This window comes from Patagioenas fasciata, chromosome 11 (assembly GCF_037038585.1).
Source record: "Patagioenas fasciata isolate bPatFas1 chromosome 11, bPatFas1.hap1, whole genome shotgun sequence".
Classification (NCBI taxonomy): domain Eukaryota; kingdom Metazoa; phylum Chordata; class Aves; order Columbiformes; family Columbidae; genus Patagioenas; species Patagioenas fasciata.
The window spans coordinates 9,602,685-9,628,823 of record NC_092530.1 but is presented as its reverse complement, the minus strand read 5'-3'; the positions used below and the strand labels follow the sequence as shown (position 1 = coordinate 9,628,823).

Below are 26,139 nucleotides of genomic sequence, written 5' to 3'. Positions count from 1 at the left end.
AAATCAGTGCAGTTGTGATGTAGCCATACCAGTAGAGATGCGTGTGGAAAAGTCCTTGGTGGCCTGGCATCTGCTTTTACAGTGTCTCTTGAGCTGATTATTTCATTAAAAAATGAAACCTTAATTAAGGATTAGGTGGGTTGAACCATGTATTTGCAGCAAGTCTCTTCAAGGTCCCAGCGTGACAACTCAGGCGCGTTTTCTCTCTAGAGTCTCAAAACATATCTGAGGTATGTCCAGGAACATGACTGTGAGAGAAGGAATCAAGGACATATGGAAATGATACACAGCTCATTTCATACTGGATCAGCAATTCTAATCAAGAGTTAGAAGTCGCTTTCCAGGTGTGTGTGTTGGAGCCAGGCGGTCGGTGTTTCGGAGCACGTGTTGGGTTCCTGGGTGGGAGCACAGTCCCGGGACTCGACCCACTGTGAGGCTGCAGTTAGTGGTTGTGTTGGGGTAGGAGGAATTGCTCATCTTCCGCAGATGTACTGCTACTCCTTTCTTTTTCCATCTCTCCTGAGCCGAAAGGTAGTCCAGCAAAAAATTTTGGATGATACGCTGTGCCTGAAGGAAACGCTGGAGATGCAGGAGCCATCACAGTGCTGTCTCCGGGAAACCCAGCTCTAGTTGGGGATGCTCTCTGGCAAGGATGTCTCCCGAGTGTCGTGGTGCAGGTTTAGGCATCTTGCCAGTCAGGTGTTGCACAGACAACAGTGCCGCTTTTCGGGAGAAGCAGAGCCAGTGTTTGTCATGATCAAAGGCTGTTTGCGCAGTTTGGTAAACACAGGTCCAGCTCAAACATTTGTGCCATTCCCGGAAGACTCTGGATATCTGTTCGGGGCTGGATGATCGCGCTGGCCTGTAGTGGTCCTGGCAGGAAAGCTCGGGCACTGCCTGTCTGTTTGATTAGTCTCCCTGGCTTCCCGTGCCTTGTATCCTTTGCGTTCCTGGCACGGAGGCTGCATCTCAAGCCACAGATGGTGACAGGGAGCAGGGACGCGCAAGCCGGCGAGGTGCTGGAAGTGACCGGGCGCTGGCAGCCGCTGGGGCTGAGGAGCTGAGCAAAGGCGTTCACACCGAGCTCTTGCAGGGCTGTTTTACCACTTGCAATACGCTTTACAGGTTACAGTAGCCCATAACGTTGGTGTACCATAAAGTTCATTATTGTCTGGCTCTTTCATTATAGAACTAGGCGGAGTTTTCATTGGTTTAAGCAAATAACGCACTCAAACCAATAAGTATGCACGGATGTTCAAGAAATTAAATTAGCAAACCAAAATTGATGGTGTGGGAGGAGGGAGTAAAAAGATAAGGCTTTGTAAAAAGCTTGATTGTAAGCCATTTGTAAGCAGATGTTTGGAGCGTAAGTTTTTCTTTGTGTTCTCTGGAAAATTTCTAGTTTACTCCTCAGTTAATGACAAGATAACAATACAACTTCCAAGTCTCTTATGAACAAACTCCTGAGCACTTTGCTGCGCAGAAATTCTTTTTGCAGTATGTAGAAATCTAACACAGAAGCATCAGATGTCTGTCTAATTGTGTACAAGCGCTAAATGCTCTTGGTGTCCTCCAGTTTTAGCCAGTTTCTCTGCACAGGCAATGGCTGTCACCCCGTTACATGCTAGTGACGTTCTTTAGCGAATCTTTTAATCCTTTTCTTCACAGAAGATAAAACTGAGAGAAGGAAGTTAACGGCCCAGTTGTGTGAAGGTCCTGTGAGCACCAAGGATGGCAGTGGGGGTGATGAGAATCGGGCTGCGGAGGTTAGTTAATCCAGCAAAAAAATCTCGTGTGCTCATATCGCATCACGCAATTCAACCTGATTCCCTATACAGCTGCTTGGAGATTAATCTGTTCCTTGGAATAGGACCTGGTGGATATTCATCTATGAATTAACATTAAGGTGATTTTGTTTATTGTACTTTCCATGATCTGGGAAAACCTGAAGCAGCGCTGGCTACAACAGCCACTGCAAACTGCTTCGTCCGATCCATTTAAACTTTCCTGAGCACTTGCCGCTTCCTTAACATTTTCTGCAGTTCCACACCAGCTTCTGAGCTCCACTGATGAGCGCAGCCAATATTCAGCGGGGCTCCCGGCAGCTTTGTAGCTCTCCCACCCGTGATTGCGCCCGTGGGAGCAGGTGACGTGGACACTCAGCCAAGGATTGCAGGAGTGGCTCAGAGTAAATGCGGTGGTCATTGATCAAGGCTGGGCTTTCCTCTATGTGATGTAGGCTAATTGGGACTTGCAAAAAGAAAATAGGCATTTCAAATGGCCTAATTAAACTGTTAGCCTGTAACTAAGGCCTCAAGTTTTGATTATCGCTGTTGAGGTGGGAAAAGGCATTTCTGGTACGTAGTGGTTGGTGCCACTGGTGATGGTATTTTGGGGAAATGTGTAGTTAACATCGCAGCTCGTGGAATGAATAAGAAAATGGGAATCCAGCTTTTGCCAGCTTGGGTGCAACAGAGGTCAACCTTATCCCCAAATTTACTGGCTAAATTTGACTCAAGCCTTTCCCTTCTTCCTAAACTCCCCTTTATGGTTTTAAATACATGTATTCAGTATTCTTGATGTCTGTCCTAAAGCTGCACAGCATTGCTGTAAAAGATAAAATACCTTGTGACACTTGCCATTTCTTTCTACATGTATGACCTCTGGAATAACTCCAAAGCTCTGGAAAGAATGAGATTTTCAGTAATGGCTACAGGCATTAAGGGCACAAATACCATTGAGTATCACTGGGATTTATGCTCCCAAGTTGCTGTCAGTGCTTTTGAAAGTCACATCCAAAACGTGTCATTAAGAACAAGATATGCTGCGAATGTTTTTTAAAGCAGATGTGTAGAATAAATGAACAATCAAATCTAAGGTGCTTTATAATATTATTCTTGTGGAAGAATTGTTAAATACATAATTATTACAAACAGCTGAATTTTGGAGAGCTTTCTTGTCAGGATTGCAGTTTGGTGTGTTGATATTCATCCAGCTCCAGAGAGAAACCAAGGGGCTGAGATTTCAGGGCAGAGCTCCTTTACCCCATTGTGAATCAAGGAGAAATTTCTATATATTCCTACTGAGACAAGCAAATATCCCCAGTTTCCAAGAAATGTTCTAGCACACCGATTGTTAAATGTAAATGAGACCCTGTCATTAAAATCCATAGATTCACAGTGCTAAATGACAAATTGCGTTTACCACCTCGCTTAATACACCGTTCTTTTATTTTAGTATCTTGAAGGTTTGTTACCGCTCAGTGGTGTCTGTGGAGTTTTCGGGTGGGTTTGGCTGTGGATTTCTTGTGTTTCCAGCAGAAGTTCATTTTCCACTGACCCCTGAATCTCCTGAAGTCAGGAGATGGGCTCTTCCTCTAGGAACAGATTCCTCCTGCTTTTCTTTTTGCGGTAACCAAATCTGGTTTTGATGCGCCACACGTTGTAAAACTGCACCGTTTTACCTGCCTTCATTATCGGTGCCCGATTGCATTTCAGCGTTGTATACTTATTAATTAGATTTTGATTTCTGATTTCTCTTTCTGAGGAGGTGGTTATTCCTTTGGGAGCGATCTCTGGTGTTTTGCCTGTGCCTGAGCTGCTGGCCCATTGAATCGCTGCGTTTTTATGGGGCTGGGCACTCCTATTAGCAATTGTAGTTACATATTTAAACATACATCACGTAAGTAATTATGCTTTATGGCCTGTAGCCAAATTGACTAATTCTGCTTCCTTGAAGCTCCAGAAAAATACACGTATTTAGAACCTGGCTAAAACTTCCCTTTAGCTACTCAGTGATGTTTCCCTAAGGTCAGGCTGTTTTAAGTGGCCAAATAAAGGGGTTTCAACATAAGAAAATTTCCAACCAAGTTTTCCCATGTGTCTGTCACCTTTTTTTGAGCCTGTCTTTGGTGGCAGCCGAACCCTGTTCCAGCCAAGGGGGCTTGTTCTGCGTGGACATGTTGGTTGGGCTCCTTTCCATCCTCAAATGCAAAAGACCTTTCATAAATAAGCTGCTCATATATCTATTATTTTAAAAGTCATCACAGGGAGCAGAAGAGCGGGCCGGCTGGTTACAGCATCACTGCAGAGAGCAAATACCAACCAACTCTGGGCTCGGTGGCTGAACTGGCGTGGGTGAACCGAAACCAAGTGGCTGGATTTATAAAGGACTTCATTTATAGTTGCTAGGTGTTATTTGCCGTAGAGCCAATTACAGGCAGGCAATTGTCAAAAATAAGGAAACTCTGGGATTAAATTTTTCCTTGTGTGGTGGTTGTGTTGTGTTTCACAAGTTCTGCATCCCCTCCCAACTTCATTATTGACCGCTGCAGGGTGGGGAAAGCAGAAAGCCTTTGGTCATCCAGCGTGGCTCGGCGGGGCAGTGGACTGGCCGTGCCCGGCATTTGTGACCGGAGTGTGGAACTGTGATGCCGTTCTTGAGCCCCAGCAGCCCGCCTGACAGCTCGCGCGTCCTCCTGCCATCGCGCTAATTGCTTGGCGCTCCCTGGGTTTCGGCATGTGGTGTTCTCGTGCGGAGATCTCCCTTCCCACAGGTGGGTTTAACACATATGCCAGCTTGGAGGGGCAATTTTTTATTGATTTGGTTTTTTGCTAGGCTAAGTTAGGTTTAAAATGTGAAGCCGTTAAATGATAAAAGCACCACACTTGCCTGTAGAGGTCAATTTAACTGATAGAGCAGCACAAAAATACACAAAGGACCTATGTAACAAAACCTAATAGGCTTTAGCTTGAGGGTTACCAGAACCCACATCTTTCAGATTGCTGCTATCAGTTACATTTCCAGAGTTCAGCACTATTTATTTATTGCAATTGAAGCACAATATTTGTACCTATTAGCCTTTGAGTTTCTTTTTTAGGTCCGTGCCTATAAAGCAAGATGCAGCACTATTATTAAACTGTTCTTAGGGCTAAACATTGTGAATGTTATTCATGTCTGTCTTTATTAGTAAAGAAGGAAGGGGGAGAAGGGTTAGCTTGTCTGGTTTGCTTGACTTGCATCAAGGAGAACTTTGTAAGAGAGAGAGCTTTCAATAAGTATTTGAAATTGCATAATGAAAAGGTTCTGGAAATAATTATAAAAATCAGGCTGAAATCACTTTGAGAATTGTTGAAGGTTTCATTTTTTTACATTTAAATTGGCAATGAAGTGTAATGAAGACAGTCAGAAATAACCCCTGACGCCCACGCAGGGTATATATAGAGATTGTATTTACTCTGCTGTGCAAGCATCTACTGCAAGATGGCACATTAAAATGTGAACAAAACAGCACATCCACGCTCCTGGATGCCGCAGTGCTGTTACGATCTGATAAACAGTTTGAGTGTGGCATGCGTGCTGGGTGCGTGGATTATCTCCCCGTTACGTTCCACGTCCTGGCACTTAGCACCCGCTCTCCTTGTCCCCACAGAACGCTGTGGCCACACAGGACTGCGCTTCAGCACCGGGGGGACACTTGCAGGCTGCTCTCCTCCCCTTCCCGGGGCAATTTTCCAAACGTTAGTCCAAGCAGCTGCTTGATCAGGAACGCTTTAACTTCCAAACTTTCCGTGTTTTGCGCTTTATGTTGCTGTGTGTGTGAGCACACGAGTAGCTCGTAGGTAATAGTTCAAAGGAACCTTCTGCCCCGCTGGTTTGCAGCTGGGGATGCTGATGTTTAGGCTGCAATGGGTATTTGGCAGGGCATGGTATCTATAATTAACGTAGCTCTTGTAGGGCACTGGTTCCCCCTTCAGCAGCAATATTCCACTGGCACATTTCATGTTCTTTTAGTTTTAAGATTTTTCTTTCCTGCTACAAAGTTGTTTCCTCTCCTTGTAGATATTTATATGACCTTCAGTGTATAATAGCTTAATTCATTTTGTACTATTGAGGCATGAGCCTTAGAGACTCATCTCAGATATGTGTTATGTGAACTCTAGAAATTAAATGCGTTAAATTGGGGAAAAAAAGCCCAACTGTAAGTAACCAACCCCCCAGCTCTTTCACCTCAAAAAATGTCATATTACCTATATTTGTATGTGATAATTTAGCATAAAAAGCACTTTGAGCACCCTGGAATGAGCGTTTGGACATTGAAGTGGATGTTTGCAGTCACGTTTTCCATATTTCTGTATACCTCGGGGAGAAATGCATTGCAGAGGTTTCGTATCTGAAGTTATCAACAATATTTTAAATGCTGGTAATTAATTCTCAGCTAATGATTTCAGCATGGCTTACTCTGGCTGAGAAGTACAGGAAGGGGTTGAATTCGGAGCTGGAGTTTGTGATGTTCTGTCCTTCCCTCTCCCCATTATTTCTGAATGTTGGGGGAGAACTGGTAGAAGGATTTATGGTTTATTTTGCTTGGTTTTGGGTGCTGTAGTGAGGTTGCTTTTTGGTTTGGTTTTTTTTTTCGAACAATAAAAGAATCAGCTTTCTGATGCACTGTTGATCTACTGCGCATGTGGCTTTCAGGGTGCAATCCTGTGGCCTATTACATGTGTTCTCGCTCTAATGAAAAGGAACGTTCCTTAAAAATGTAGGTATGGCAAAGAGGAAGGAAAAAATGTGTGGCTAGTTGTTGGCAGCAGCTCCTGTTTGCAAAGGGATGTCATCACCTTCAGGATTTGTTGTTTGTTAGAATGCTTTTTTACCTCCCGGTGTTGCGAGTAGCATTTAAAATAAGCAATACTGAGAAAAGATCATCAGAGTTCTTGTATTTTTCCAGGCTATTTTTGTGAAGACATCAGTACAAGTACATTCAAAGAGGTTTTCGTATTTTGTAGAGCTTTTTCACGTAGCTGCGGTAGAGAGCAAAGGTTTCGTATTGGAATAACGTATTATTTGTAAATTCTTAGGGGGAAACTGGGACAGACAAGGTATATAAATTAATTTACAAATCCTGTAAATTGTAATAGATTTTAAAAGGTGATTTGCCTTTTACTTTATAATCTTGTCCAGATACTGTCATGCAATATAGACAATAAAATTAAGTTATTATATTCTCTGTGTGTTTTCAACCGATAATGAATTCTTGCTGTGGAAACTCTTGGAGAGATAAGTGCACAACAGCTGCGATGTGCATTGCAACGCCGTGACGTGTTATTTACCAATTCTAGTTTGTGCTTTTGTTCTCTTTTTTTGCTCAAGGGTGTTCTGGTCTGCGTTAATTAGTGCAATAGTGAAATTTGTGCAATAGTGAGTTCTCCCTTGCAGAAAAATATAGTGGAAAAGAAGGAATGTTAACCCTACCACATGCCTAGAAACTTTGTAGCTGTAAAATAAGTAACTTTATAGTGACATTCATGTTCCACATAGTGGTGTGGGGACTCTGTCCTGTTCCCGAGCTGTAGTAACGCCTGAGTAGAGTTACGTGCTCGCCAGGGTTAGCTGATTAAAGAAATCCAGGGGCCGGCCAGGCATTGTAGATGCAGCAAGTGGAGGTTTGCAACAATAGAGATGTCTACATTTATCTTGACTTTAAAATGTAGTAAAAGTGCATCTGTCTTGCCTTCCTTGGCCTCTAATCTGGGGTTGGCTACAACATAGTAGGTACCACGTGAGGGAAGGGGAACAAACCAGGACAAACCATCTCCAGTAGAACCTTATAGTCCAGCCTTGCGTCCTCTGAGAGCGGTGTGATCACTGAATCACAGAATCCCAGAATGTCAGGGATCGGAAGGGACCTGGAAAGCTCATCCAGTGCAATCCCCCCATGGAGCAGGAACACCCAGCTGAGGTTCCACAGGAAGGTGTCCAGGCGGGTTTGAATGTCTGCAGAGAAGGAGACTCCACAGCCTCCCTGGGCAGCCTGGGCCAGGCTCTGACACCCTCACCATGAAGTTTCTTCCATATTTAAATGGAACCTCCTGTGTTCCAGTTTGTCCCCGTTACCCCTTGTCCTACCATTGGTTGTCACCGAGAAGAGCCTGGCTCCATCCTCCTGACACTCCCCCTTTCCATATTGATCCCCATAAATGAGGTCCCCCCTCAGTCTCCTCTTCTCCAGCTCCAGAGCCCCAGCTCCCTCAGCCTTTCCTCACATGGGAGATGCTCCACTCCCTTCAGCATCTTGGTGGCTGCGCTGGACTCTCTCCAGCAGTTCCCTGTCCTTGTGGAGCTGAGGGGCCACAACTGGACACAATATTCCAGGTGTGGTCTCCCCAGGGCAGAGCAGAGGGGCAGGAGAACCTCTCTGACCTACTGACCACCCCCTTCTAACCCACCCCAGGTACCATTGGCCTTCCTAGGCGCAAGGACCCAGTGCTGGCTCATGGTCGTCCTGCTGTCCCCAGGACTTCATGTGGGCTCAAATGTCATGACTGCCCATTTCCAGTCGCTCTGCAAGGTTTTTACAGCTCTCTTGCCCTGTCCTACTGTGAGGCCAGGGGAGGTGACACCGAGGACGATGCAGCTTTGGCAATGGGTGCTGGGGTGGCCTTGGCTCCCGATGGGGCTGGGGTCCAACTGGGTGGGTGCCTGAGGCTGCTGCCACAGGGTGACATGTGCTGGATTTACGCCCTTTTTCCCTGTTGGACTCCATTGCTTTAGAGAAAGCAGGGAAATTCGGCAGCCAAGGTGGATTTCCATCCCTGGCTCCCCTCTGTGTTGTTGCAAGTGTTTGCAGAACATATGGTATGTAAGAATCACCCATTTCTCCGTGAGATCCCAGCAAGTTCTCAGCACATCGGGGTGAGATACTTTTAGAGCATTTCTTAACTCTTTAATTGCTGAATTTCCATCCTGGAGCATTGCATGAAAACATATGGCTCACCCCCTACCCGGTGTTGTGGTTGGTTTTTTAAGTTGCAGGGGTGTTTTCTGTTTTGGTGGGGGTTTCTTTGGTTTTGTGGGTTTTGGTTTTTTGTGGCTTGGGTTTGTTTGGTTTGGTTTGGTTTGGTTTTGAGCAGTATTTTACTGACTCACCTCTGCTTTCTCTCTACCTCTCAAAATAAAGTGTAATTTCTGGTTTTTTTACTCTTGGAGATATTGCACTGAGCATAAATAGTTCATATTCTATTTGCATGTCTTCCTTACCACTGGTCTGCTATACTTAATAAATAAAAAGACAGAAAAGTAGTTGCTACAATTGCTTGTTCCAAAGAACTCAGATTTTAATGACTAATATAAATACAGGTCTTTTCAAGTTTAAATCTATTTAAAAAAAAAATCCCCAAGACAGAGTTGATTACGTGAAAATGGTGAAATTAAAACCTATTCTTAAGAGCAAAAATAGCATATAATCTGCACAAAACCCAGGCTTTTTGAAATGTACCTGTACTCAAAAATAGTCAATAGACATGTTTATGAAAACTCATGGGTATTTTTTTGTTTGAAGTCCCTTCTTGAAGTGTCTCGCACCCTACAAACACATATGGGATCAGTGATCAACAACTGCAAGGCATAATCCCATTTTGGTTTTACATAAGCTTTAAAACCTGTGTGTTATTAACGCTTTTGTTTGGTTTGGAAAGTAGTGTAAGGTAGATCCCAGAGCTGACCCAGCACTCTGTTGTTTTGATGCTGTGTTTCAGGTTAGAACAGACCTCCACACAAGGATGAGCCAGTCTGTAATCATATGGAAGTGCAGCAATGAGTGCCATTGAGTGTCTGGTTGATGGTACATCTATCACAGCAATTAAATGCTGTCCTTTAATTCAATTTTTGAATTTCCTGCCAGGTCTAATTTTCAAATATTCAACAACTTCCTGTCATCGTTTCTCAGTTTTGTTTATTTCTACAAATGCGTTTTACTGTTTGTTATTCCAAGATAGTATTTTCATAATCCGGAACTGTTGGAACCTGTGGGATTTTTCACATCTAAACGTGTGGCAGGTGCATCAAGAAAAACACACAGCTGGTACGCACAGGTCCAGTCCTTTTCATGGCAAATGGGATGGTGTTGGCCTTTGCCATTAGCAAAGGCTTATGCAAAGGATTTTGCCCCTTGTTTGGTGGTTCCAGAACAGGCAGTAGCACCGCAGGGCGCTCAGGAGCTCTTCTTTACCAGATTGCTGGTTTGACAGGGCTTTTGGAATCAGGCTATGCTGTTTATGTCAACGCAACATCTATAAAAATAGTTCTTCTTGCATCCCATCAGTGGTGGTGGTTTGGTGGTTGTTTTTTTGAACTACTGAAAAAAAAGATAATGCTGCCAACTGTCGCGGAGACGAGCTAGGTAGATAGTTAGTATATTTGTAATGTTCTTTTCCCTCCCCCGGCCTTCCTTTCAACAGAGCTTTAGCATCACTGAAGTCTGCAGCTCATTCTTACGGATAAATTTACCTGAGACTGAAGCGAGATTCCCTCTGAGGTGAATCAAAGGGGTTGTTAGAGCTCGGTTCAATGAAACCTTGGGTTGAAATGATGGGAAGCACCATGGATGGGACGAGGCTCCCGGCCCTCTGCACAGCATCGCCAAGCCAATTTTGTCAGGTGTTCAAAGCTAAAGCTAACTAGAAACCTAAAAATTACCATGACAAATAACTCCGGAGCACCTTGCTGATATTTCTGAGGAGTACTTTTTAAAAGCCTAGTTTTTGGGTTTGGTATAATGGTGGTTTGGTGGAGGTGCTTTACGCTCCCTGACCTTCCTGCGGGTGGTGGTTGTGCCGCAGGCTGAGGCAGGTGACCCATGGTTGGGGCAAGTTGAATGTTGATGGTGCCCAACCATGACCCCCCCCCTCCCTGACACTGCTCCTGGTGTCAGCATCCCCATTCAAGTGATAATCTTGACTCATTTTCACTGACTAATATTGCTGATTATCCTTTTCAATTTTTGACATTATAGATAATAAATCAAGTGTATTGGTATCGCGTTTGCAGTGGTGAAAGTTTTTAAAAGGATAACAAAACGGGCTAAAAATACAGCATAGGCAGTGTCTGCTGCCCCGTTGTCTTGTAAATGAGCGCAAATTACCGTGCAGTTGGGAAAATTTTAAACCGTGCGCTTCCTTGCACTGCATGCAAGCCTGCAATCCATATGCAGACACAAGAAGTGATTTTGGTAATCTGTTTATAGCGTCGGACCCTTGCTATTTTCAGATCTCTTCCCCCTTGCTTTCAGTTTGTGACGGAGCAAGTCCTCCGAGGATGAGAGCTCCTACGGGGTAAGGCAGCGAGCGTGGTGGTGGTGATGGAGAGACATCCAGCCTTGTCTCCTCTCCTCCATTGCTGTGCCAGATGGGACTTCCAGACGGGCACGTGGTGGTTTTTCTATTCCCGGTGCCATTTGGGGATGCCGGTGCAGTGCCTCTCCCACAGGACACGCCAGGCTCCGCTTACACGCTCATCCCTCTGTATCCCAGAGCAAAGGGCTAACGTGAGCAGGTTTTGCCATTCCTAAAATGTAGTTTTGTGAAGATCATCAGCTGGAATTGTGGTTTGTTAAGCATTGCGCTTTCTGGCATCACCAGCGGATCGTGGATAGAAATGTGTAGCTGTCAAAAGTGGCAGCTAGGAAAAGAAGTTGTTCTTGCCATGTGGGCATCTCGCGGTCCCTTTGCTCTCCTGCTTCCCAGCGCATCCCTGCTCGTGCCCGAGAACCTGCCGAGACAATAACGTGCCGGCTGCTCGACGTGCGACAGGTATCGTTTGCTCAGGTTTAATTTGCCGTGGTGCATCAGAGCGCTGGCAGTCACATGATAGCTGGAGACCTAACCGTGGGTTTGTTCTTGGAGATATTGTTAATTAAATTTTTTATGAAGGAGCTGAGGCACACCAGCAGTGATCTCCTTTCAAGCAGAAATGTAGCAGGCAGTTCCCAAAGAGACCTCATCTGCTCTCTTCTCTATGAAAATCAATTAGTGTTATGAATGTGTGATAGCTTCTTAAAAAAATCTGTCGTGATGGAGAAGTCTTTACACCTTAGAATAGTAAAGGAAAGGATGTATCTCTTGCTCGTCCTCCCTTCCCTTCTCCCTCCCCTGCTCTAGCTGCTGAGGATGCCTGTGGGCGTCCACTTGAACTCTCTTTTTGTTCAGATTCTTCCATGGTTTTTTAGTCATTTTTTGGAAGAAAAAACAAGCACAGAGTTGTTCAACTTGATAAGGACAATTTGCAAATTAAGAAATCCATGCTTTGATACCTATTACTTTACCGGCATCTCCAGGTATGGGATTGCTGGGCCAAATTCTTGTCTCACGTTTACTAAGTAGACTGATCCAAGGTATGTGCTCTAAGTGTGGCATTCGTGTTAATTTTGTAATTTGTGCTTAAATGCTTTATTAATTCTCTCTGCAGTGTAAACACTATCTCATTGCGGACTCGGTGTTTGTTTTTGAACTTCCTATCCAAGCTTAAATGCTGATTTTATTTCCCCCCCCCGCATCTTATTTCTGCCTAAGCAGAGCCACACACCAAAGAAGAAAAATATCATACTTAGATGCTAAAATGCTTAATAGCTATGTAGCAGTTATAGACAAAAAATCATTTTCTCAGCATGAGGGTGTTACTGGAGTAAATTGCTTCAACCAATTGAAAAAGGTGATGTTTTCAGTACATATTTTTGCCTAAGCCTTTACTTTCCATTGTTGCTGGTGCAATATTTGACATCTAGAATATACTTTCAGGAGTTTTTTTCTAAACAAAGTGTATTAAAAAAGAAAATGAGGTATTAATCTGTGAAAACATCAAAGTTGCTTTTGAAACCGCCTTCCTAAAACCATGCAAATTAGAGGAGCAATTTTCCTTTTTACCTGGGATACTGAAATTTTAGTATGTTCTACATTCTTGTCACTCTTTTGTTCGCTCTGTCACAGAAGTGACTTTCATCCATGCAAAATGCATGATTGCACAAGCTTTGACCTTTAACAAATGCACTGTTGTTTCCTTCCAATCAGCCCGTATGAAATTAGCACAGATATCCGCTGCCTTGGCTCTCCCGGTTCGGGTCTGAACAGCAAGGCTGAGGCAGGAGGGTAAACCTGCCGGCTCCCCAGCCTCCAAAATAAACCCCAGCTATTATTCGTAGGCCTGCGCTTACCTTGCTTAGATCCGTTCTTCTTTTCTGCTGCCTTGTACCTCATTTTCTTAATTTTTCTTTCCTAATCCTTTCCTTTTCCAGCTATCCCCATCAATAGAGATGTATGAACAGACAGTTGTTTCTGGCCAGCTCGCCGGTGCTGTTTTGGTTTGTTAAACACGTTTTTCTCTCCTCGTGGCTGTTTAGACTCCAAGCTATTTTGACAAGGCCTACAAACTACCTTTTGCATAGAACTTTGCACTGTGGGGTCTTGTTACTTTTTGGTCTTCAGGCACTCCCACAGATACATGTAATAGGAACTCCTGAAATTTAATCCCGTTCAGAATTATTTTGATTTCTTTTTACCTTTTCTCCCCGTGTTAGAGTCTTGGAGATGCTTGAACAGTCTGAACACTTTGCTGCAGGTGATTTGGTTCCCAGAAGAATATTCCTTAGCCTTTCCTCACAGCTTCTCATCTGTAAAAAAAGAGGCAAATAACGAAAGCATAAGTTAAAAGGAATCTCATAAGGATGACTTATTTGTTTGGGAAGTGCACGGGATCTTCCTGTTCCCAAAACTTTGGAGTCAGGAAAATCATTCTGGATGCATGTATTTGGTGATTTATTTAGCAAGCACTTTAAGCCTGTGCTTAGGTGCTGCAGTGAGGCAGAGTCTAAGGAGGCAAGCTCAGGATGTTTTATCTCCAGGTGATGGGCAAGATCTCTGCCTCCTTTGTGTTTTCTGCGGCTGAGAACGTGTCAGCTCTTACTGCCAGAGGTGCCGTCAGCGTTGCACCAGGCAGCAAAAAGCAGCTGTAAGCAGCTGAATGTAAAGAGCAGAAGCAAGTTTCCAAAGGAAGCGTTTGTGGGAAGTATAGAATTTTCTGTTCTTACAAAAATCCTTGCCCTGTGAATTTCATTCTGGAGCCTGCCCTGGGCCTGGTGGTCTTTGGGCTCCGCAGAGGTTTCCTGCTGTCCATTGCTGGTGTATCCAGCTCCCCGGTGATGCTGGCAAGGTTGGCACCGCGCTGCTCTTCGCGGTTGCCGGTGGCAGTTTGAAGCATTTAAGCTGCAACTTTGTGCAGCGTATAAAGCAAACTGGCAGAGGTGAATCTCATTTTCAATTCTTGCATAGTTTTTAAACATTTACATTGAAGTAGAGTATTTAATGATCCCGTGGCTGTTCCACACCAGGTTTGTAATGCATTTCAAAGTCCTGCAGGCTACTGAATTTTGTATGTAGGCAGGTTGAGCAGATCTTTAATTGAGCTCATAGGAAAAAAGAAGGGAGTGTGGTACGGCTTTCAGAGGGTAACTTTATTCTGAGCTTTGTGTCTGTGGAAAATAGAAACACAGCACCCTCATCTTTCTGGTGTTGTAGTAGCTGTACAGTATACAGCTTATATCAAGCAGTAGGCAAAGAAAGGTGATTGCAAAGCCTGGCATGATATTTAGTTTTAACTCTTCCTGAGGTTCATCTTCAACTGTATTTATGTGTGGAGGAAATAGTCAAGTCAAAATATGCAAGAAATGTTTGTGCTCTGCAGCAGGAGTGCATATATGGATATGTTACTAAATTCCTGCAGTTAGCTGCTTGGATGATGATAAAATATATCCTTCCCCTTACGCACAGTTGCATCACTTGAGATTGCTGGGGATACTATTGCCTGCAGGCTTTGAAATGATCTCAGGGAGCAGAAGGCCGGGGGGTTCTTTTGGTGTGCTGTCCACAGCCCTTGCCCTGGCATTTGTTTATCACTGCCTTGGGCCTGTTGTGTTTGCCTTGGTCTGGAGATGCTGACACGGAACCTCTGTTGCTCGGTCTGTTACGCAGGTGTTTATACCTAGCCACTGAGCTCGTTGTGAATAATCCAGACCATCATCCGAACAATCCAGATCCTCCTTGTATTTCTGTCTACTCCCTGCACATCAGCCATCTTGTTTACAAAACTCAGCTATTTCAGTAACGTGAGTATAAATCCAAATCTACCCTGCGGACACTGCCGACAGAACCTGGTACCGAATCAGGCAGAGATTGACAAGACTTTTCCCGTTTGTTTTGCATCCCTTGCTGCTTCCCATCAAACCAGGGAGCTGCAGGAGGCACAGGTCCTGCAGGAAAAGAAGTGTGTGATCTCCTAAAGACTGAAGAGCAGTGCGTATACACAGGGGACAGCACTGCACTGCACCAGTGGTCTCTGCTTAGATGCCGTCAGATGTGGAGTCTTTAAACTTGGACTTTTTTTCATGGAATTCTTCAGGGTTTTAGAAAAAGGGGGAAAAGAACCTGCTGTCTTGTGGAGCTCTGTGCTAGACAGCAAAAAAGATGCTGTGTTTTAATAAGAAGCTGCTTCCTTTCTTCTTTGCCTCACAGAGTATGCTCATCTCATGTTGATTGAGCCATAACTCTCTCGGGCACCTTTGCAAATACAGTCTTGTTTCGCGGGAATTACTCGGCGCTTCCTCTCATCCCCATCCGCTCACCTGCTTCTACATGGTGTAGGCATAAGAAATGGTGCCTACCCCAGGGGCCAACCCGCTTGGGCTGCAAACTACCTTGCGAGTACAAGGCATGATGTGTCTTCAGAGATACAATCCACGTAGCGAGTGAGATATTCACCTTCTATTATTTTGCAAAATCTTGAAGGTAGGATGCGCTGTTTCATGTTCTGGAAAACCCAGGCTTCCCAGCATAAAGGTGTTCACTGTGATTTTCGAGATGGAAATGTTCGTGAGATAGTTCATTCATACAAAATGAGCCTGCATCAGAATTTCAGGCTAATGAAACCTTTCCATCCCCCTCCCCACCCCAGGGACCGGGCTCCTTCCAGCCTGCGGAGCAGCTTGGCTGCTCTGGTCTCAACCCTTCGTGCATTCAGGGCACCTTAGGTGAGGGGGGAGTGATTCAGTGAATACCCCACGTGTAAATCCCATCACTAGTCCCTTGCCGAGGTTTGTGGCTGTATGAGAGAATGGATTAGAAAATAAAAGAACACCGGTGAAAATAACTGCGGCATGATGGAAGCCGCTCATTTTACCGACACGCAGGATGCTTAAAAACAAAGGGTAGTCCCCCCAAGTTTCGAGCATTGCCATGTAATCTTTTCACCGTCGAATTTAATTGCTCCTGTGGTCTCTAATGGGAGTTGTGTGGCTAACTCCCCTGCACTGGGCTTTGATGAACAAGCAGGGGTTAATATTAAAGCAGAGCATGCTGGTTTAGAAATGGGGAAAAGTAGATGCAAATTACTGTGAATGCTAATTGTTTCTATTTGAAAATTCTTGTAGTGTTTTTCTGAAAACACTTCCATTAAGTAAGCATTAGGTGGATAGCTGAACTGTTTGCAGAAAATCTCCTCAGTCATGTGTGGAGAGGCACGGTTGTGTAAGAAGATGAAAGATGCATATGGAGCCTTCTGGTCTATTATATACTCTTCTTTGGGAGCTTGTAGCTGCCTGTGTCACACAGGGAGAGGTCAGAGTGGACTTCAGGCATCTGTGTTGAAAGTGGAGAAGGAACAGTTTCCTAAAAAGATGGGGAGGATCCAAAATCCTGGTGCGAGGAGGTAGTGGTGGGGTGTCTGTTACCCTGGGGCAGAGCAGGACAGGGAAATGAGTCTCCTGTTTGTATGAGACACAGGCAGGTATCTCCATCCAAGTCAGCCTTCCCGCTGGCTGCACTGCTGGTTTTGTAGGTATCACTGAGGCTGTTTGTGCAACAAAGGCCTGATCCCATCCTATTAAATAAATGAGGATCCCTTCATTGATCACAGCATACGAGGGCGCCGGCCCTACGAAATGAGCTTGGCAGTGTGAGCTCTCGGCATCGGTCATCACACAGGTAGGGTTGGCACTGGTGAAAATAGCTCTGCCGGTCCCCGAATGTTGGGTTTTAATTGGATCAGAAGTTGGGACTCATCAAATTAACTGGGAGCTGCCACAGCCTCTTCATGCTCCCAGGCCCCCTCTCTTCCCTCCTACATGCGCTCAGGTGAATCCGGTAATTAGATTGAAAGGGAAGCGAGGTGGATGCTTCTGTGTCATGCTTCAGACTTCTCATCTGGATTGAGCCTTGGCAGCTGTGCTGAACATATGAGAGGTAAGAGGGCAGCTGGCAAGGTTTCCTGTGAAAGAGTGGGAGGAATAAAAACATGCCTGCCTTTCCTCCCTGCGCTCCACCGCCGCTTGCAAGAGTGCCTGTGCAAACGTGTGCATGCGTGTGCATGCGCGTCTGCTCGCGTGGAAGTGCCCAGGGGCACTTTTTCTCCCAAACACCACGTCCAGTGTCTAGCATGTTAAAGAGGCAAAGACGAGTGATGCCGTGCTTTAAAATGCAGAGTTGAGGAGAGCGTTCCGCGCAGGGCTCAAGGCAGGACGGTTCAAGGATCAGTCGCTCTTTGCTGCAGCGTTTCTCTCGTGCAGTGGAGGCTGTTGCAGATTGCGGTTTCAGGGCTGTGCTGGCTTCCTGGTCCTGAGCCTCTAAAGGAGAGTATTTCAGCTTTGGCCTTGTTCACACAAGTAAAGCTGGCAAAATGAGAGGGAATTTGAATGCAACTGTATGTTTGGCTTCAGCTACATTGTGATTTAGTGGTGGGTTGGTTTTTTCTTCCTGCTGCTTGAATGTGGCGAGAGGGGAGAAGTTTCCCTTCGGAAGAGGGCAAGGGCAAACAGGAGCTCGTAGCCCTCTGGTCGGCTGCTCCATGGGGATGGTACAATTTCTTTGGTGTCTGTGCTTAAATTAGCTGCTGCCATACACTTTGTACACTGGTTAGCTTAAACTATAAACTAATACTTTATTTAAAGCAAGAATTTTGCAATCAATAACTTTTTATTCGATCCTCAGGTTCTTTAATCTCCTTGCCCTAGTCTCAGATTAAATAAATGAGAATTAGGTTTCAGAGACTCGTGGTTTTGCTTGTATTTATCCTTTTGTTTGTGTTGACAGATAATCCCATTACTGCTCTTCTTAGCAGTTTGTTGACTGTCATTGCTTTTATTACAGATGTCTCGCTTTAGAACTCCTAAGCCTATCTGAGCACTTGATTATACCTTTGGCACTGAACACCTACCCACCCTCCCAAGGAGTGGACAGAATGATGTTGAATATTCTTGACTTTAATACTTTTAAAACAGGAAGAGACAAAAAAACCCCGCAACATACAGTTCTGTGGTTTCAGGGAAATTCTCGCCTTGATTTCAGAGGGTTTTAAAGCTATTCAAGATTGGCTATGAAATGGTCCGAGCTCCTGGTAATGTGTCCATTTAGTGAACTGTGCCTTGTTCTGGGCATCGAGGGGTGTAGCCCAGAGCATCAAATGGTGAAAAAGAGCTCTGGCCTGTCGGGTTTTCTCTCTTTGCCTCTGCGAAGATGAATTTTGGCCAAGTCATGTGAGCTCACTGCCTTAGCTTTGCAGTTTGTGAAAGGGAGCTAATGAAGCCATCCTCCATGGTCCCGCCGTGCTACGGCGCTGACAGATGAGAAGCACCAGCCGAGGAGCCGGGCATTATTTTTATCAATGAGCTATGCATGTGAATATGGCTCATGCCGAGTTCAGTAGATGCTGAGATCTCTTGATCTCTGGAAACAGACCCTTTAACTGAGCCACCTTCATGCGCTTTAGGGATTTGACATCGTATTAGCCTCAGAAAATGGTAGATCGTATCGCCTGGAGAGGGCCGTATCTCCCAGGTAACTGGGCCGCTCCAGCTTTCCATTTCTGTCCCTTTCTCCCCCTGCTCCTCCCTACCCTGCTTCACTCTCCTTGATATGAGTTGTGTGTCATCCCCAGTGAGGTTTTATTTTGGCTGCTGTGGTTCTTAATTCTGTACTTTGCAAATATGCAGATCGCGTATGAGCAGTTAACGCTTTGAATTGTTCGTGCAAGGGGACTGATCTGAAGAAAACCAGCACTGAGCTGACCTGCACCCCACCACCCTGCAGCACAGCTTTGCCCCGGGCAGCCGCAGCAACGTGAATTACGCTGGGTAAGCCTTCATCACTGGGAGCTGCTGCCCGTCCTCCATGGCAAGGAGGCGGCTGTCTGTCCGTCTGGTGGGCTTGGGACCCAAGTGCTCGTTTTCGGGTCCTGCAGCAGGACACACTACACCAAGTTTTTGCTCCCCGTGGGCTGGGGAGCGGCCATGGCCGGCCCTGCACGGCTGGCAAACCACGTTTGGCTCGTGCGGCAGTAGTGCAGGGAACCTCTGTAGCATCAGCGTGAGTTTATAAATGCGCCCTGCGGGATGGCAGCAGGCACCTGCTTCTCAATTAAATTAAATTAAAACGAGGAAAAAAAATGTTTTCGGTGCAAGTTTGCAAATACAGGTCAGTGGAAGGTGAATTCCTGGCTCTGTGGCTAAATGCTCACATTCAGTAGTACTGGTGACTATTGAAGCGTGATTCTTAAGAGTTTCCCCTTTTCCCCCCAGCACAAAGCAAACTGGATGGGGTTTGTGTTGTGTGGATGAGCAGGTCATGAAGCAGTGTACTTATTCTGACAAGCCTTTCCTATGCGTGACACAACAGAATTTGAGCTGTGATACTGTACTACGCTGCCTATAAAAATGGAGCTATGAACAACAGAAAAAATCCAAGATGTTGCCACTGCTCACGACATGTGTTTCTGTGGATCTTCCTGCTTCCTGAGGTTTTTCACTGTTTGAAACTGTAGAGGTGCTTGAGAGGATGGGGTAAGTTTGTGTGAAGTGCTCAGATGCTCAAAATCTTGATTTGGTGGGTGCAATGCCTAGCAGAGCCATGTGGAAAGGAAGGCTGTGTTTCAGTGATCTTCTGCCTTCCTGGCACCTTTTAGAAAACAAACAAGGGAAACCTGTGCTTTATATTGGTAAAACGCAAGTCAGCAGAGAAACTGCTTGATGTGCTGGAGTTTTGGTCCCCGTTAACTGCAGTTTCTTCCTTCTGCTGGGGTTGGTTTTGTTCTGTCAATCCAAGCTGGAACCATGCATCTTCTGTGTTTGGTTTTTTTTTGTTCAGGATTCAACTTCATAATTAAGCGTTTGGAGGTGTATTTACATGCAAAATGATCTTCCCCCTCCCAGCCTTAAAGCTGGAAGCAATTGGGTCAGAAGGAAACTTCTTGCTTTGCTTTTGACCCGTGGTGCTCTGGTGTGCTGCAAATGAATAGTCATAAGCTTGTCCTCAGTCAGCCTTGTTTTCTTCATATTCCATCTTTAAATATTGGGTTTATATTAATTCGTAGCTGTTCAGAAACATACTCCATCATTTTAAACCAGTGAATTTTCTTTTTTCTGTCTCCTTCACCTGTTAGTTTTAAAGACACCAAGAGGAGAACTACATTTTTGCCTTTAAGTTGGGTGCCTGCAGTGGCTTCACCCAAGCTCTGAGCTTACTGGGATGTAAAGAAATAGGCAAGGTATTTGTAACTAGCTAATGCTTTTGACAGCTCTTTTCTCTGTATAACATTTTTATTTTCCCGGATAGTAGGTTTTTTTCCCCTTTAAAAGGCTGTTATAAAAATCAAAAGAGTCGTAAAAAACATTGTACTTTTTTTTTATGGGTTCAGGAAAAATAAAACCAGGATTTTTACTTAAAAGGTAATATTGGGAAGTAGCTTGGTTTGGTTGGTTTTTTTTCTTTATAGGAGCATTCTTAAAGGAGCCAGATTGAGATACCCAAACCTTCCTGAGGTGCTCGCTCTGTTCTGCCAGTCCAGCCTGAATGAGTCAGAACAGTGGGGCCTGCACCCCCAAATAGACAAAAGCATCCACATCTGTGGTGATGCCCAGAGCCTCTTTGGGACTGGAACGTTGTGTCGTGGGCAGGTTCCTGAGACGTGGGATAAGGGAAGAGAGAAAAGAAAAGGCAATGGAGATATTGGTTTTCAGGTAGGCTAAAATGTATTTAATTTTTTTTTAGCATAACAACTTGATGTTCCCTTGCTTTATCCCTTTAGATAATTTAATGGAAACTTTCAGAGACTGGGTTTTCAGGAGGGTTTATAATAAAGTGATGGCCACGGAGATTGTCGGCAAGAGATGTCACCTAAGGAAATATAGCTATCGTTTCATAACAGAAAGTAAGCAGCATTTTGTATTGCATCTCTCCCCGGAACATTTTTTGTTCTGTCATTGACACCATTGCTGAGTTTTTCACAGAAATCTTGTGAGTTTTTTTATAGTGCTTTTATTAAGTGTGGAGGAGATGGCATTTCTGCGGAAAACCTGCGAGTGGACAGATGAAGATGGCGTTTTGGGGAGGATGGACTGGGTTGGGATAGATGCAGTGTGACAGGTGATCTTCTTTCTGAAGAATAACGTGCATGTTATGGGATTGGGTGTTTTGACACACAGAGGAACTTGTATAAATGGGTGTCAATCTTGTATCAATCTTGTCAAAAGGCGGCTTGTTAACCATTACCAGCATGTTTATTTATCTACCAGTGTATTTATCTAGAGCTCACCTAAGAAAAGCAAGAAGTCTCAAACATAATTGGGAGTGATTGCATGAGCAAGAAAGAAAATCATGTTCCTGTGTTTCATCTTAGCCCCATTTGCAAGTCAGCTCTAGCACAACATGCTTTGATGAAGTAGAAGAAGCATTAGTTTTGTGATGTGCAGTAAGCTCTGCTTATCATACACAAGATTATAATAAACCAGCAGAAATCAGTATCATTGTGCAACCTCTGCAGATCTCTCTGTAATGCGGATCCCGGACGGGGTGGGTGCCACAGGACTGGTAGGTGCAGCCGTGGGGGTTCTGCTGTGTAGAAGAAACGCTTTGCTTTTGTGAGTTTTTTTGTTTGTTTAGCATGGGGGTTTTTTTGTTTGTTTCTTTGTTTGTGGTTTGGTTTTTTGTTTGTTTTCCTGATCTGGTGTTGAAACACCGGGCAAAACTTAGCAGTGTGGAGCTTGCTCCTTTGGGTGAAGAAGCTGGATGGAGCATCAAGGTTGTTGCATGGCGAGGTCTTTGGCAGTTGGCATTTCTCACGCTCCCTCCTGCAAGGCCCGGATCATCGATTTTGTTCTGCTCAGAGGCTGTCTTGTTTCAGCCGTGTATTCACGGGCCTGCTAACAACAGCCAGGCTGGCAGGTGCCACCGGGAATGTGGTGGGCTGGGCTGGCCCTGAGCTTGGTTTGCAGCTCATGCCCCTTTCCCTGGTTGCGGGGCTGCAGACACAAGAGGACATGGCCAGTCTGCTGGGCTTTACCACTAACCAGTGTTAAACTACCAAAACTGCTTAAATTGAGCTCCCATCTGTGAGGCGGCTGGGGTGCCCATTCTGCTCAGGTCTTTGTGAACACATCAAAGAAACTCCATTGATTATATCTGGGCTATGTGCAGCCCAGGATGGAGATAGCCAAGCTGGGTCGGGAATATCACCATTCTTGTGTGGCCTGAATCCCAAGCATACCCTATACTAGCAGGCTTTACCCGTCTGCTCAGGTCTCTATTGACTGAGAATGACTCCGAATACACAGGATCACAGGCTGGTTGGGGTTGAAGGCACCTCTGGAGATCATCCAGTCCAACCGCCTGCTAAAGCAGCTTCACCAGAGCAGATCACACAGGGTCACATCCAGGCGGGTTTGAATGTCTGCAGAGAAGGAGACTCCACAACCTCTCTGGGCAGCCTGTTCAGGGCTCTGGCACCTCAAAGGAAAGAAGTTTCTCCTCATGTTCGTATGGAACCTCCTGTGCTTCAGTCTGTGCCCGTTGTCCCTCATCCTGTTGTTGGCACCACTGAACAGAGTCTGGTCCATCCTCTTGACATCTACCCTTGAGATATTTATCAGCATTGATAAGATCCCCTCTCATCTTCTCTTCTCCCGCTGAACAGCCCCAGCTCTCTCAGTCTCTCCTCATAAGAAGGATGCTCCAGACCCCTCAGCATCTTCGTAGCCCTCCGCTGGACTCCCTCCAGTAATTCCTTGTCCTTCTTAAACTGGGGAGCCCAGAACTGGACACAGGACTCCAAATGCGGCTAAATAAAGCCTCCAAAACATCCACCTGATGTGGGCTTTGCTCTTGGGAAGACGCAGACTGCTCTCCAGCCACCTGGGGTGGTCGTGTCTGGAATCCAACCCCACGCTGCTTTGCGGTTGTGTGAGATGCCTTGGAGAAAGTCCCCGCTTTGATAACTTCAGCCACATGCAAGTACCTGAAGTCTGAGGATTTGATGTTGGAATTGTTTGTGTTAAAAAGCTCACAAAGGCCAATCTTTGGCCTGTCTCCGAGTGGGAGGGCACGCATCTCCGTCTGTGTCTTGTGGCTCGGGAACTGCAGCTGGAAAAGAAAGCGTTCATGTGAATGGGAGCTGAGGATAGGGGAATAAAACTGCATTATCCTTTAGACTTAGATTATCTAAACAAGCGTAAACCCACTTAGACATCAAAACCCCTTTCTCCGCTCAGGAATATTACCAGAGGTTGTGGACTTTAGGAAATCGTGTGGACAGTGACTCGTTTAGATTTAAAAATAATGACACCAGTTAAAAAAATACAATTCTGGTTTTTATTTTTAGCCACTGCAACCATTAACTGCAACAGTATCTTAAGGGGGTGGATGTGTCCACACTGCCGGGTCCCCACCTCCCTGCCAGGGTACTGAGCATTTCCTGCTGTTCCTGTTCAACCATGAGGAAGGATTGGGGAAAAAAAAACCCGAAGTTGATTGTGACGGCACAAAAACTTGTCAGGGAGTTCCGGGTCAAATGTAGGATCTGAAAAATTTTTTACAAGTATTTTGATAGTACTTCATTTGCGGATGTCGGTTTCCCACAGCCTGCGGTGCTTTGTGTACAGGGTGATGCCCTTTGCTGTGCTTTGGCCGCTTCAAGTGCAGAGTTCCATGGACTAGCACAAAAATAATGTATTTAGATATTTATGTATGTGATTATATTGCATGTTGCTTCTTTTGAACTAGGTGCACTGAACATACCCCTTCTTTAAAATAGAGAGCAGCAGTTTTCCATCATTTCTAAATCCACTTGGACATGAGTCACTTAAAAAGGCACACAACAAAACCACCAAAACCCTGCTATAGAGGTAAAATGGCAATTTGAGATACTAGACTACAAAAGTATTCTGAATAATTGAGGATTATCCTTTAATTTCTTCAGCTGAGGATGATTACTAGCACTGGGGATTAAACGCTGAGAATTTATTTTAACACCTTGACCACGGTACCTCCTGGCACTGTACGGAACCACAGAAGCGCAGGTGGGACCTGCTTTTGCTGCTGGTCGGGACGTCACAAGGAGGTTTGGATTCCTTTGGCTGGGAGTTACCGTGAACTGGGAAACGCTGTGGAGATGCTACGAAATGAATTTACACTTTTTCCTACTGAAATCTTGTGTAGTCAGGATGTATTGTGCAAGCGCAAGACGGTTTCGAGAGACAAAGAACGGCCTATTTGGTGAACAGCCACTGATGAAAAGTGAGGTTACTTTTAATTTCTTGTACCACAAGCATTTTGAGGATTTTTCATCCTTAATGGCATTCTGGCTCGTTATAGGAATTAAGCGCTGTGAGTTAAAATAACAAATCTACACTATGCTTTGCTGGGTTTTAAATCAAAAAGGCATTCTTTTTTTTCGTGAGCCCATAATCCTTTCTTTTATACGGTTTGATGCTAGCCAGCTCTTGCTTCCTGAGGCAGAACCATTAGATATCAAAAATATAATTGCTCTCTATATGAGTGCTCCTTTGTAGCCCATCCCTTTCATGTTTTGAGGCTGCAGCACTTGTATTTCTTTTAAAATATTCTATTAACTTCTTCTGAATTGTGTATCCCAGCCTCCACAGGTAAGAGGTCAGCACCTTGTTGGGATGCAGCGGAGAAGTGGAGGTTCACGGTTCAGATTTGCTTTCTAGCGTGGCAGTTGCGCTGGAAATAGTGAAATCCAGAGACAGGCGAGTATAATTATCCCATTGTACCGGTTGGGAGTTAATTAATCTATAGTTCCCCACCTGGCATCCGAAGTGGAAACTGTTTTGGGTGAGGAAGAGAATAGTAATGGCTTGTCTTGCACTTGCTCGAGTGTGAGAGGTTTGGAGTACACAGATGTTGAAATATATAATGTCACTTTCATTAATGTATTACAGGAGCGTTGCTTTGCCTCATTCTGCACCTCAATATGTGGAGGTGTCTTATTTGTATGGACAGGTGTTCTAAAGCCCTAGGGTGTCTTTTTTTTCCTTGCTTGTTCCCATTTTGTATCTGTAATTAAAAGCGCTGCAGAGTAACCCCCCCGCCGTCCTTCTGTCCACTGGGGCTGGCGGGGCGGCTGGATGAGGATGAGGAGGGACAGAAGAGGGGAGGATGCCGCAAGTTCAGCTGACCGGTTCTGCAGAACAGCAACTGCTGCTCGCTTGCTGAAGGTTAGAATTATAAAAGCCCAAGTACACAGACATTTCATTTAATAACACAAACCCGTTTTCTCTAGTCTGCCAGAATTCAGAGCGTCTGGTGGTTTCCATGGAGAAGTATATTTCTTACAAGGCCCAGCTATTTTTGCAGACTATTTTGTAATGTGTTTGAACTTGCAGTCTTGTGCCATTTCTGTTCTCCTGCTCTCCGTGCAGCACAGGGAAATACTGCCAAATCTCCCTTCAGCTCTGGGGAAGGAGCAGCCCAAGGGTCTGTATCCCCAATGGTTTTGAGGGTCAAAACACCGTCTTTGTGCTGTCCCCTGGTTTTATATCATATTGAAGGAGAGTTGAGAGAGGTGAGGCTTCTCCTGCTTTGCACCCCCAAAAGGATGCAGCCAAGACCCCATGAAACGTTGCTTTGGAAAAGGTAATTTTGCTGCCGCTCTAAAATTGAATGACTTGTTCTGAATTTTACGTGGTCTGACTTTAAGCTGGTTTTTAATTGACAGATAGGCTTTCTCCAATTTTCTAATAATATATAAAGTTTTGTCTAACAAATGCCATTTCTTCTGCCTTAATTGTCTAATTAGAACTGAAATTGCACCACTGGTGCACAGCTCCTTCGCTGCTTTCTTCGCATGGCTGCAAGAAGAAAAACCTCAGGAAGACGTGACCAGACAACACACTCATTTTGGAGCTCATCTCCTATTGCTTCGGTGTTGTCCACTACAAGTTTAATTACTGTGTGAGAAATACTTTTCTCAACCGGAGCCAAAATCTAGGATTTAAGCCAAAGTAAATTAACAGTTCTCAGAAAACCTGGA

The 26,139-nt window shown here is 44.9% G+C and overlaps 1 protein-coding gene across 9 annotated transcripts in view; it reads left to right on the top strand.

The window, feature by feature from the left end:
* The window catches only part of NEXMIF (neurite extension and migration factor), a 170,411-nt gene that overhangs the window by 20,193 nt on the left and 124,079 nt on the right, over nucleotides 1-26,139 (top strand). For 3 of the 9 annotated variants that reach the window (XM_071813421.1, XM_071813416.1, XM_071813413.1), the window contains exon 1: nucleotides 4,340-4,555. The exons of 5 other annotated variants lie outside the window; for them this stretch is intronic. The gene's annotated coding sequence lies outside the window, so the exon portion shown is untranslated. Of the gene's footprint in view, nucleotides 1-1,668; nucleotides 1,767-4,339; nucleotides 4,556-26,139 lie in introns of those variants that run through there. One more of the 9 variants, XM_071813415.1, reaches the window with a different exon arrangement.